This window comes from Rhinolophus ferrumequinum, chromosome 18 (genome assembly GCF_004115265.2).
Source record: "Rhinolophus ferrumequinum isolate MPI-CBG mRhiFer1 chromosome 18, mRhiFer1_v1.p, whole genome shotgun sequence".
NCBI lineage: Eukaryota > Metazoa > Chordata > Mammalia > Chiroptera > Rhinolophidae > Rhinolophus > Rhinolophus ferrumequinum.
Genome location: NC_046301.1, coordinates 15,130,637 through 15,143,935, shown reverse-complemented (window position 1 = coordinate 15,143,935; position 13,299 = coordinate 15,130,637). Strand labels below are relative to the sequence as shown.

The following is a 13,299-nucleotide window of genomic DNA, read 5'->3' as shown; positions in this document are numbered from 1 at the left end:
TTCTAAAAACATAAAAATGTGAATCTTCTGTTCATTCAGTTTTGATTCTAGAATTGTTTGGATTAGAATTGTACTGTGATTTAGATCAGTTAGAAAGCATCATTAGAGAGAAGTTTTAATATTTTAATAACTGTATTTCACTTAACCTAAGGTGCCATCAGTTGTAAGAAACATTATTTTAGATCACTAAAAGAAAAAAATGCTGCCGATTATAAATTTTAGGAGACTGTCAATTGTAAGGTACATCCTGATTTCAGAGGTGTCAAAATGTGAAAAAAAGTACATCTTAGAATTAATGAAATACGGTATTATACAATTACGAATCTTCCTGAAATTCCCATTTACTGGGAATTAGACACTAAAATATCAGGTTTATGAAAAATGGTGGTGAGTTGCAGTTGTGGAAGTCCCTGTATGTGCTGATGAAGATCTCTAAATTCTTTTTTTAAATTAAATTTATTGGGGTAACATTGGTTAATAACATGATATAAGTTTCAGGTGTATAATTTTATAATACATCATCTATATATTTGTGGTCTCACCACCCAGTCTGGTCTCCTTCTGGCACCATGTGTATACTCTATTCATCCTCCCCCACCACGCTCCAGGATCTCTAAATTCTTTACTGTCTTTTATGAGAGGGTATTTAAATAAAAAAATCACGTAACTGTATTGTTTAAAAGTATACAAAATAACCATAAAGCATTAAATTATGGAGAATATAAAAGTTGAAAAAGAATTTTAATATAACACTTACTTAAATCAATAAATAGTTTTATCATAATTGAATGTCACTTTTTAATTGGATTTTGTGATCCAAAAAAATGAAAAAATAAAAATGAAGCTTCTGCTTTCTAAACTGTAATTTTAAAACAGGATCCTTCAAAGGCTATTTAAAACGACCACTGAGTTTTTGTGCACTTGAATATATGTTCTATGATTATTAACTATATGAAGAAGAAAATAGTGGCCAAAAGCAAAGGCATACGCTGTAAATTAGTAAAGTAGAAATCAAAAAGAATATGTGTATACTTTTAAAGAAACATCTATTTTATATAAAAGGAAAGATAAGTATATTTAGAAAATTGATCACTAAAGGATGTTTGGTTTTGGAAACTAGCAGCATTCATTCCTTTGCACTCAGATTTTTTTTTTTTAAATAGTAAGTAACTAGTAAATATACAATGTGTTTAAGTAGTACAATTTTATTAATCTAGGCTGAGGAGAGAGCTAAATACGAATTACATAGAATTTTGAGTAGCACACAGGTTACAGATGTTGCCACGTAGGGATGGTTCAAGGTTGTTAGATGTACACATAGCAGTGCTTTTAAAACCTCATCTCTAGGCAGATTCATACATTCATTCATCCCCACCAGCTCTTCCTGAGGACCTGCAGCGTGTCAAGCTCAGAGCTCTACGCCTTGTGGTAAACAAGACCCTGACTTTACCTTGGCCAGGCTTTCAGCTTTGGGGAGAAGATGAACAATTAAACGTGCTATTATAACAAAATGTGATTGAGTGTTATGATAAGATTAACGAAAGGTTTAAAAGAGTATACAGCAGGGGAATGCCTCCCTGAGGATGTGATATTTACAGAGTTGAATGGTTTGAAGTAATGGGTCAAGCTGAGAATAACATGGTTAAAAGTCTGGAGGAAGGAGAAGGAACATGGACTATTTGAGCTGCAGAAAAGAATTAAGTGTGGCTAGAATATGGATTATGAGAAGGGAAGGAGATCAAAGTGAGGCTAAAGGGGGAAAGAAAACTTACTGCTGAGGACTTTGTAAGCTTCGTATCTGTTTGCTGGGCATTATCTAAAGGGTAGTGGGAAGCCTTTGAAGAGTTTCAAACAAAGTCTGTTTTTTATACAAATTCAGTTGTTTCCAAAATAGCGCTGTAAATGGAAAGTAAAATAAGAGAAAGCATCACCTAGAATAAAGTCCGAACTCCTTAGATCCTCATTTACAGCTCCCCAGTAGCTAGTTAATTGTTCGTATTCACCTTCCACTAAATTGTCGCCCTCTACAGGTTGGGGCTGTAGGTATGCTCACTGCCCATACTAAGTGAAAAGATATAGAGAAGAGGGAGGTGCACAGCTAGCCTTTCTTTTTGGAATTAAAAGCTGGGTGCTTTGGTCTGTGCTGTTTCAGGAGGAGGAGGGATCATTCATTGTCATTTATGCATCCTCCATGCCCTTTTATAAACTGGGTAAAGGGTCTGTAAGTTTTCTCAGATTCATCACTTAGAGGCGGCATGTACACTTTCAAAAACATTTTTACTAAGTTTATTGGGAATGACACTGGTTAGAAATAGTTATATAGATTTCAAGTTACAGTTCCTTAATACATCATCTACATGTTACATTGGGTGTTCACCAGCCAAAGTCAAATCTCCTTCCATCATAATATATTCGTTCTTACCCTTTTCCCTTTTCTACCTACCCCCCGACCCCATGAACACTTTTAACCCAGGTTGACTGTTAACTGTTAACTTTTGTATGTTTTTTAAAATCTTTTGGTGTCATGGCCCCCTTTGACCATATGGTGAAACCTGCAGACCTCTTCCCAGATCACTGTTTTAAAACATAAAATACCTGGGATTACCAAGGAACCAGATGTATTGAAATTCAGCTCTCAGACTGTTTTTAGTTGTGATATATTGAGGCATATGCTTCTTTAATTATTAAATAATGAGATCTAATAGACTGCTGTAATTTCAAAGTAGTGATGACTATAAATGATATTTTGAGATATCTGTAAACTATAATATGATATGAAAATATTTTATTTCTTTTGGTCAAAAGCCACAGATACTGCCAAACCTACTGTGGTTTGGACCTTTATTTAAAATTAAAGTGATAAATTTCAGTTAGAACCTGAAAAACAATTTTCCCAGGTCTCATCCTATTATCTTAGCTGTCGTCCATCTTTTTCCTCATCCTTTCTCCTCCTCCATCTTCTGCCCTACTTCTATTCCTTTTTCTCAAATACAAACTCATAGTAGAGATCTGAAAGCCATTTTAAATGTGTCACTTATTGAATACAGTTTTAGGACACCTGCTACGGAAAAAAAAAGGTTCCCAACTAGGGAGTGGTAGTTTTTCTTGTCCCTTAATTAATTGACTTAATTTAACTCATTCTAAAACATTCTTATGTTGAACATTTAGTATATTTCTTTAAAGGCTTATTTAATATTTTATGACCTCTTTGTTGGTTTGAGATCCCTTCTATTTCCATGACAAAAATTTCTGTGGCCAGTGGTCCTCAAACTTGAGCCTAGATCAGAATTATGTGGAGAACTTGTTAAAATACAAATCTCTGGGCCACAACTCCAGAGTTTCTGATTCAGTGGGTCTGGGGTAGAACTGAAAAATTGGTGTTTTTAACAAGTCCCCAGCTGAGGGATCATATACTTTGAGAACCATTACTTAGACTCTTGTGAATGATAGCACGAAAAGAGCGTCTGCCATTGTGAAAACTCAGTTAATACTGTGGTTTCTTACTATGTTATGTCATACCCATAACTGATGATTGTTATTGGGGGTGAAAAGATACTAAAATTCTTTCAGGTTTACATGAGATGATGTAATGCATTACCACTATTAATTCATCAGGAAACATTCATTGAGCATCTACTATATGCCAGGCACTATTTAAGGGATGGAGCTAGAGTGGTAGACAAGAAAGGCAATGTCTCTGCATTCATGGTGCTTAGAATCTAGTGGAGAAAGCATATAAATTCTCCATACTGTAAAATAACTTTGTCACATAGCAGATTACATAAACGAACAACTCCTGAAATTGTTCTGAGAGTTAATATTTACAATTATGCTAAAATAATAAACTCAGGAATCATTTCTTTTTAAGCATTTGTAGCAGCAGATAAATTCTCCCTCCTTCCATATGACAGTTAAGTACAGGTGAGATACTGATAAACTTAATATTTATAATGTAAAAAGTACCTATTATATACAAAGTACTGTCATAGCTCCTAGGGAGTAAGTGATTCAAAGTTGAATAAGATGCAGTGCCTGGCCTCAAAGAAGCTTACCAACTAAGTTGAAAACAACAAGCATTCAAGGAAATAATAGTATGGAGTAAGTAGGGCTGGAGAAAAGCGAGGAAAGACAAAGAATTGCCAAGTATAGTAGCTAATAATCTAAAGATTCCAGATTGTGTTAGTGCTACTGTGGTGGGTCGTATTTAAATTTCATCATAGGGCATAGTTGATAGTTAAGGCCTCTGGCTTTAGGGGCAAAGGAGCAAGCTAAATAGAATTAAGCATTCCTAAATATCACCATTTTTATTTTTTTATGTGTGGAAATAGTAACATCAAAAACATGAGTGACTTCTTTTTCCCATTCACAGAAAATCAGAGGACAGTGTGAAGAACTCAACCTGGTCTTATATTAAGCTGTGCCCCAAAAGACGCATTAGAGCTTATGTTCAGGGGATGTCACCCTGAAAAATCATGCTAGAGCCTATTTTCCAGTTAGGTCTTATTTTCAGGGAAACACAGTACTAGATGAATTTACAAAAGATTACTCTAGAAAGTGTTATATCAAAAAAAAAAAAGAGTAATGTCTCTAATCTAGTTATCAAAAAGGTACTACAGCTGTCCCTCACTAATCCAGGGGGATTGGTTCCAGGATCCCTGTGGATACCAAAATCCCAGGATGCTCAAATCCCATACATAAAATGGCATAGTATTTGCATATAACCTACGCATATCCTCCCGTATACTTTAAATCATCTTTAGATTGCTTATAATATCTAATACAATGTAAATGGTATGTAAATAGTTGTACTATATTTAGGGAATAATGACAAGAAAAAAATGTCTATACATGTTCAGTACACATACAACCATTGTAGGATTAACCACATAGTACACATCAACAACGTAATGCACAGAGGGTGCCAAAAAAATGTATACGCATTTTAAGAAAGGAAAAAACTATTAAAATTGTAATACTCAATATATACCGATAACAAAAGATGAATACAAGTCACGTTTGACTTCTGCAATTACAAGAGGTGCTCAAAGTGATTCCCATCAGCATCCAGACACTTCTGATGACGGTGAACTACTGCTTGAGCAACGTTGACCAAAGTGTCCACTTGTATACAATTTTTTTGGCACCCCCAGCATACATACACATAATATAGTTAGGCCTGCAATTTTTTTGTGGGGGAGGGGATATTTTTTGACCTGAGGTTGGTTGAATCCTCAGATGCAGAGCCCATAGATAGGGAGGGCTGAGTATACTTCTTGTTGTTTATGGTGTTTGACAAGACTTTTAGGAAAATCTGAATTCTTTTATTTTTCTCTAGCACTTTTTTTTTTTTTGCAACTTTCAGAAAATAAAAATTTAGAATAATAACATGGAATGAAAAAATTCTTTTGAAGGGGAAACCAAGGATTTGGTTCGAGAGGACAAAGAAGTCAAAAGGTGCTGATTTATTTTTGAGACATTTACTTTCTAGAATAAACTTGAACATCCTTTTTTTTCTTCTCTAGAGACATTGGTCTACAGTCAGCATCTATTTAGGTTTACAAACGTTAAGCTTTGACCATTTGGTTTGGAAACAGTAAGGTTGGCATAATCACATTTGTTTGTAATTCTATTGCTGTCATCACATACTGATTTAGGAGGCCCTCAGAAGTGCCAGTTATCTACTAGAGACAGGAAGACACCAATTGTTATATCTAGGCTTTATCTGCAGGCCTATGTTTTGAGAAGAGAGACCTCCACAAAAAAGGGAAGAACTTTTGATGAACCTCACCCTTGAGAATAAAAGTGAAGGGCAGAAGCCAGTGCATTCAGTTTACCATCTCGCAAAGGGAGTCAGGAACTGTAGATTAGAGACCACTACTGTAAAATGATACAACCCTATGTTTAATTTTGTTACTTTCTGTTTTTCAATAGTAATCAGTAGCAAGCACTGTAACAAAATCCCCACATACTTGTTTTTGGAAGTTATAAGAAATGGGGAGGCTAATGGGAGACTAGTAATAGTTAATTCTGCAGTTAGTCTTCGGGGAAACAGAATTCCACAATATAGAATAGCTGAAAGGAGAAGAGAGCAGGCTGAATCCCTGTGTTCACTAAAGGAAGGAAAGCATGAGGAGTTGCCCTGGCTCTGAGACCATTTGTGGAGTCATCTGAGACTGCCTCTCGTGTGCACCGCACTGTTCTTGTGTGGGTTAGAACAGGAAATTAGATATGGCCATTACAGTAAAGGAGCTGGCTCTCTGTTGGGGGAAATACATTCAAACAAACAAATAAAGAAACAAAAAACCAAGAAAACAAAACTCTTACTAACCTAAGATTTAACAAAATCAGTGTTGAGAATGAGGAGGAGAAAGCTATTAGCTATTGTGATGGAAGGTTCATATTTTATCTGAGTCTGGGAGGATAAATAAAATTTCATTTGGAAAGTGTTAAAGAAAAAAATTCAATGACACTGTTAAAGCATGGTAAGCAAGACTTTATTCAAGGGGGGACTATTGTGATAGGTAAAGAGATCACTGCGACGGAATTTTGCAGTGAGGAAGAGAGAGTTCAACTTTGAATACAGCACAGGCAAGTGGGGATTTAAAGTCAAGGAACAGGGTGGGGGGGTCTGCGGATGGAAAATTACTTAACAGGAAACATGAGTAAGGAGGGTTCTAGCTAAACTGACCTAACAGGATTCTTGTTGAAGACAAGCTAGAGCAATCAGACATCACCTGGGAGATGGTGGAAGATGAGGGACCCAATTAGATATGGAGAGTGGTCAGATATAGAGGATTCTGATGACCAGGTAAACTGACTTAGCCAGGTGCTTGATAAAACGATTTTACAAGAAAGTATACAGTTGGGCCTAGGAAAAGGTTCAGGAGCCTGACTAAAGTTTGGCAGGCAAAGAATCTTGGTCAATAGCAAAGGTTTTTCTGGTTGAGAAGTCATCATTTACACCTTCTCTCTTGCCTCCGAGTACATTACCAAATCATGTCAGTTTTGCCTCCAAAATATATCTTGAATCTACCAATTTCTTTTCCATTTTCATGGCTACTAGCCTAGTCCAATCTGTAGTTATTTGTTGTATGAGCTACTGTGCTGGCTTTTGGCCTTCTAATTGGTCTTCTTGTTTTAACTCTTGCTTCTTCTCCATGCCATCCCAAGCAATCCATTCTTCACATGGTAGCTAAAGTGACTGAAAATATATATTTGTAAATTGAATCATGATCCTCTCTTCCATAAAACCTTTCAGTGGGTTCTAATTGCACTTAGGATAATATTCAGGATTTTTAACATGGCCTTTAAGACACTAAATAATTTGGCTCTTTTCATCCATCTAGAAACAACAACAATAACAGCAACAAAAAACAAAACCCTAACATTTAAAATTTCTTTACTGTGTTGTCAGGAATAGTTCTTTGAGCTTCACATATTAACATATTTAATACTCAACAACCCTAGGCTGAATCATTTTTCCAAGGCTACTTAAGTGGTGAAGCAAGGATTTAAACTCAGACAGTAAGTGGGCCTCCAGAGCCCACGCTCTTAAGTATTATGCTCTGATGAATTATATCATACCTGCGCCACCCTCCTCCCCCAACATACACACGCTGTTGTTACCTTTCCACCTTTTCCATTAATCCACACTTCACAGGGCACTCACATATGCCATTTTCCTTCTGGAACATAATGCTTTCCATTTTTCAGCTTCTAACTCCGGGTCAACCTTTAGATTTCAGTTTGAATGTCACTTACTCAGAGAGAGAGAGAGAAGGGGGGTGGAGAGGGGGAGAGAGGGAGAGAGAGAGAGAGAGGTGCAAGCTTTAGCTGATACTCTTCAATCTCAGTTAGGACTGTTCTGTTATTTCTGTCATAGCCCCCATTCTTTTCCTTTTCCTTTTTTTTTTGTTTTTGGTTAGCATCTATAACTTATGATACAGTAAACCCCTATGATAAGGTAGTAATTCCAAAAAAGTTCAAGTCTCATAAAATATGGCATTATTGTGAGTTTAATAAATGACCCGAGTCTATGTGAAAGAAGAATGTGTGTGTGTGTGTGTGTGTGTATGTGGAATGGGTTCCAGAGTTCAAACTCAGGTATCCAAATCAGTGTAAGGTCTGGGCTGTGGTTTGGTGCCACCTGGTGGTGTTTGTGTACTACAGTGACTGCTGTTTGAGGATGGAGTGGAAGATGGGTGTCAGTTACCAGTTAACTTACCTGAATTCATGTATTCATGAACTTTTATTTTGTTAAGTTTACATTTGTGTTTATTTGTTTAATGTTTCCACACATGCTTCATAAAGCCAAAGACCATATCCATTGTGTTCACTGGTATTGCTCAGAGCCAAACACCAAGTAGGTTTTCAATAAAGTATTTGTTGAATGAGTGAGTGAATAAGAAGACATCATGAATCAGTATAGAATGCCAGAAATTCTGTATTTTATTTGGAGACTGACAAATAATGTCGTTTAACTAGAGATTAGGCTTATTGAAGACATATGGTTGAGAGAGAGGCAAGAAAGATAGAGTGGAACCAAATTGTTGTGACCCTCGAATATAATAGGAACAGTGTGAAACATGATCTGGAGATGAGAAGTGAAAAGAAGGACATGTATTTTAATCCACTAGAACACACTAAAATAGTAGAAATAGAAGGTACAGCTTCCAAAATACTAAGTTGGAGGGTAGGTTAGGGAATAAACTAAATTTGATTAATTTAACAAAGGCAACAAAAGTTTTCTTTTTTTCCAAAAAAACTATGGAAATACAAATCATAAATCAAGATACTTGAAATAAGTCCAAAACATCAGAAATTATATTAAAATCACCTACTGTGATCTTAACACGAGTCTGGGCTATTTTTAACAGATGAACAAAACAAACAAAATGAATGGAAAATATATTCATCAGAAAAATACTAACCAAAGGAAGCTGGTGTAATAAAATCAAATTTAGAGTGAAAATCTTCAGTTTGAACATAGACTCTTCAAACTGCTAAAAGGACAATTGAGAACATATAATCATCCTAAACTTATATGCATCTAACAGCACAGCCTTGAAATACCATTTAAAGCAAAAACTTTCAGAATTGCAGATAGAAATGGACATGTCTACAAAATATTGGGACTTTTAACACATCTCTGTCAAAATTGAAAAATCAAGCACACACAAAATTAAAAATGGCATCAAAGAATTGAACCACAGGACTGACAACTTTCATACACTGGAGATACATAGAACATTGTACCTAACCTAGTAAAAGACAACCCTGCACATTCTTTTTCAATTATCTGTAGGTCAGATTTTAACTGTGTACTAGCCCATAGAGGAATTGCAATAATATCAAAAACATCAGTATCATTCAAAATACAGTATTTCTTCATAATGCAGTAAAAGTAGAAATCAACAATGAAAAGATAATAAAAATACTTTATAATATTGGCATCTAAGAAGTCACTAATGGCTGAAAGAAAAAATGAAAATTATAAAATATTTGCAGCTAAAAACAATGAAAGCATTGCATATAAAGATTTGAGATGTGACTTTAGCACAACTCACTGGAAATATAATAGCTCTAAATGTAGTTTTTGAAAAATAAGAAAGATTGATACAATGAGCATATGTTCAATGCCAGATGTTAATAAAAGACCAACAGAATAAATCCAGAGTAAGTAGAAGAAAGGAAATAATAAAGATAATAAAAGTCAATAGTAATGAAATAGAAAATAAAACAATACATGATTAATAAAACCATAAAATTAACAAAAATGTATAACCCTCTGTAAAGACAGATCAAGGAAAAATGAATGCTATGAAAAACAAAAACATGACCAACAGAATGGAGTTTAAAAACCATAAGAGAATACTGTGACCAACATATTTCCAAGGAATTTGAAAAACAATGGAGTTGACAAATAAATAAGTAAATAAATAAACATTACAACTAACTCAAGAAGAAATAGAAAACCTAAACGGATCAATAACCATTTAAATTCTTTAACTTCACATATGCCTCCCCTCATTCAAATAAAATCTAGACCTAGATCTGGTACTAAAATTTCAAGGGCTGCATAATCCCTGTCATATACAAACTATCATATTAGGTTGGTGCAAAAGTAATTGTGGTTTTTGCAATTATTTTTAACCTTTTAAACCACAGTTACTTTTGCACCAACCTAATAGAAAATATTAAAAGAGCTTTCCAACTCATTTTATGATGCTAGTATAACCGTAGCCTTAAAACTGATGCAGTATAAAAAAAATTTCCTGCTGAATTTATGTATGATCATAGCTACAAATATTCTAAATAAAGAATATCAAATTAGGAGTGTCTGGTTAGTTCAGTTGGTTAGAGCCTGGTGTTCTTAACAACAAGGTTGCTGGTTTGATCCCCACATGGGCCACTGTGAGCTGCGCCCTCCACAACTAGATTGAAACAACTACTTGACTTGGTGCTGATGGGTCCTGGAAGAACACATTTACATGAATAAAAGTTAAAAAAACAACAACACATCAAATCAAATCAAGCACCGATTTACAAAAACATAACTACTAAATCCATAGTAGGAAGGCAGGGAAGACTAAATATTAGAAAATCTATTAATGTAATTCACCACATGAATAGATTAAAGGAGAAAACCAATATAATCATCTCAGTAGATCCAAAAAGCATTTGTTAAAATTCACCATCTTCTGGGGATAAAGACTTAATCTGGATTGGGACTTGATAAGGGGTATATATTAAAAACCTATAACAAATATAATTAATGAGGAAACAATGCCAGCTTTCATCTTTAGTGATTAGCATTATTATTGGTGTTCCTAGCAAATGCAAATAAGACCAAGAAAAAAAAAGAAATAAAAGGCATAAAGATCAAAAGGAAAGAAAATAGTTTGCAGATGGTTTAATTAACAGAATTTAAGAGAGTATATAGATTTTAAAACCCAAAGGTTCATCAGGTTTGCTGTATACAAGAGCAATAATCAGAAAATGAAACAAAAAATATCCCATTTATAATAGTAAAAAACTTATTAGGTATTTAGGAATAAATCTAACAATAATATGCAAGACTATTATGAAAACAAGAATTTAACTTTATTGAGGGACATAAATAGATATATAGCTTATTAAAGAAATAAAAAACCTGAACAGACCAAAACCATTTGGTTCCTTTAATCTTTAACCCACAAACACAAATGGAAAACTGGACATGGTAAAGCCTTTAATTCTATAAATTCAGTACAATTCTGGTCAAAATCCTAAGAGGACTTGTTTTTGGTGTAACAGTTTTGACAAACTGTTAGATTAAGGTCAAAAAATAGTCTAGATAATATTGCAAAAGAACAAAGTGTGGAGTACTTGCCCTCCGATCCATAAAGAATGATTCTAAAGCTACAGACAATTTTAAAATGTGTTATTGGCCCATATAGAGATGGTTTAGTAGGATAGAATAGAAAGCCCAGAAACAATAACATACAAAAATTAAGTTCACGAACTCATCCTAGAAAATGTGCTACATACCTCATTGCTGAATATCACTATGGTCACCTTCAAAGTACTCCCCTTGGGAAGCTATGCACCTATGCCAGCGCCTAGTCCACCCTTTAAAGCAATTTTGGAACTCTTTCTGGAATGGCCATCAGAGCTGTCATCTTATTACCCTTGATGTCCTGAATGTCATGAAAATGTCTTCCTTTCAATATCTGCTTTATCTTCAGGTAAAGAAAGAAGTCATTGGGGGCCAGATCAGGTGAGTGGGGAGGGTGTTCCAATACAGTTATTTGTTTACTGGCTAAAAACTCCCTCACAGACAGTGCTGTGTGAGCTGGTGCATTGTTGTGATGCAAGAGCCATAAATTGTTGGCCAAAAGTTCAGGTCGACTTCATTTAACTTTTTCACGTAGCCTTTTCAGCACTTCCAGATAGTAAACTTGGTTAACTGTTTGTCCAGTTGGTACAAATTCATAATGAATAATCCCTCTGATACCAAAAAAGGTTAGCAACATCGCTGCAACAAGTTTGCGAACTTAATTGTCAGACTTCGTATATTTATACCTAGCATATAATAGACATGGATTTATAAATCAGTGGGAAAGGATGGACTGTTCAATAAATTGTATTAGGACAGTTGGCTTTTTATATAGAGAAAAATAGAACTGGATCCCTATTTCATACCCTCTTGTTTTAGTTTTTCAATTGATTTATTCCTCTTTATTCTTTTTATTTGTACAACAATCCTATCTTCCTCATAATCATAAAATCAAGTTTGATTGATGGGTATTTTTTTATTGGTTGTGTATATTGTTGTATATATTTAAAATTTACTCTTATAGACATAGTATTATGTATCTCACTTGGTTTCGTACTTACTTTTAGTAAGCACAGTTCTTAATATCCATACATGTTGCTTTGTATATAATCTAATCTGTTGTGTTTTTTTTTGTTTGTTTTGTTTTTAAGATTTTTATTGGGGAAGGGGAACAGGACTTTTATTGGGGAACAGTGTGTACTTCCAGGGGAATAGGACTTTTATTGGGGAACAGTGTGTACTTCCAGGCCTGTTTTCCAAATCAAGTTGTTGTCCTTTCAATCTTAATTGTGGAGGGTGCTGTTCAGCTTCAAGTTGTTGTCCTTTCAATCTTAGTTGTGTCGGGCGCAGCTCAGCTCCAGGTCCAGTTGCCGTTGCTAGTTGCAGGGGGCACAGCCCACCATCCGTTGGGGAAGTCGAACCGGCAACCTTGTGGTTGAGAGCCTGCTGGCCCATGTGGGAATCGAACCGGCAGCCTTCGGAGTTAGGAGCATGGAGCTCTAACCGCCTGAGCCACCGGGCCGGCCCCTAATCTGTTGTTTTTAATGGCCGCACAATATTCCGTGATAGACATACACCACATTTTACACTTCTACTTGCCCAGTAATGAAGACTCATCACTCCTTTCTTGTATCAACTACTGCTGTGTAACAAACCACCCTAAAATTTATTGGCTTGAAACCTGAACCAGTTACTGTTTCTCCTCAGCCTATGGGTTCGCTATATGGTTTTACTGAGATGGGCGGGCTTACTCAAGCCTGTGGTCATCTGTGGATCAGCTGGGAACTTATTGGTCTCGGAAGATCTCAGCTGGAACAACTCAGCCCTCCTTCTTTCTTCTTTCTGGTCATCGTGTTTCTTTTACATTTCTTATGGTGTTGGACAGGAATATCACGTGATACTAATTGGCATCCCTGTTTTGTTCCCCATCGTGAAGGGAGTATATCTGAAGTTGAAACTTGAAGTTCAGTGTTTGTTGTAGG

The 13,299-nt window shown here is 35.4% G+C and overlaps 1 protein-coding gene across 9 annotated transcripts in view; it reads left to right on the top strand.

Moving 5' to 3' along the window:
* The window catches only part of ELF2 (E74 like ETS transcription factor 2), a 93,285-nt gene that overhangs the window by 48,530 nt on the left and 31,456 nt on the right, over positions 1-13,299 (top strand). The window lies entirely within an intron of this gene.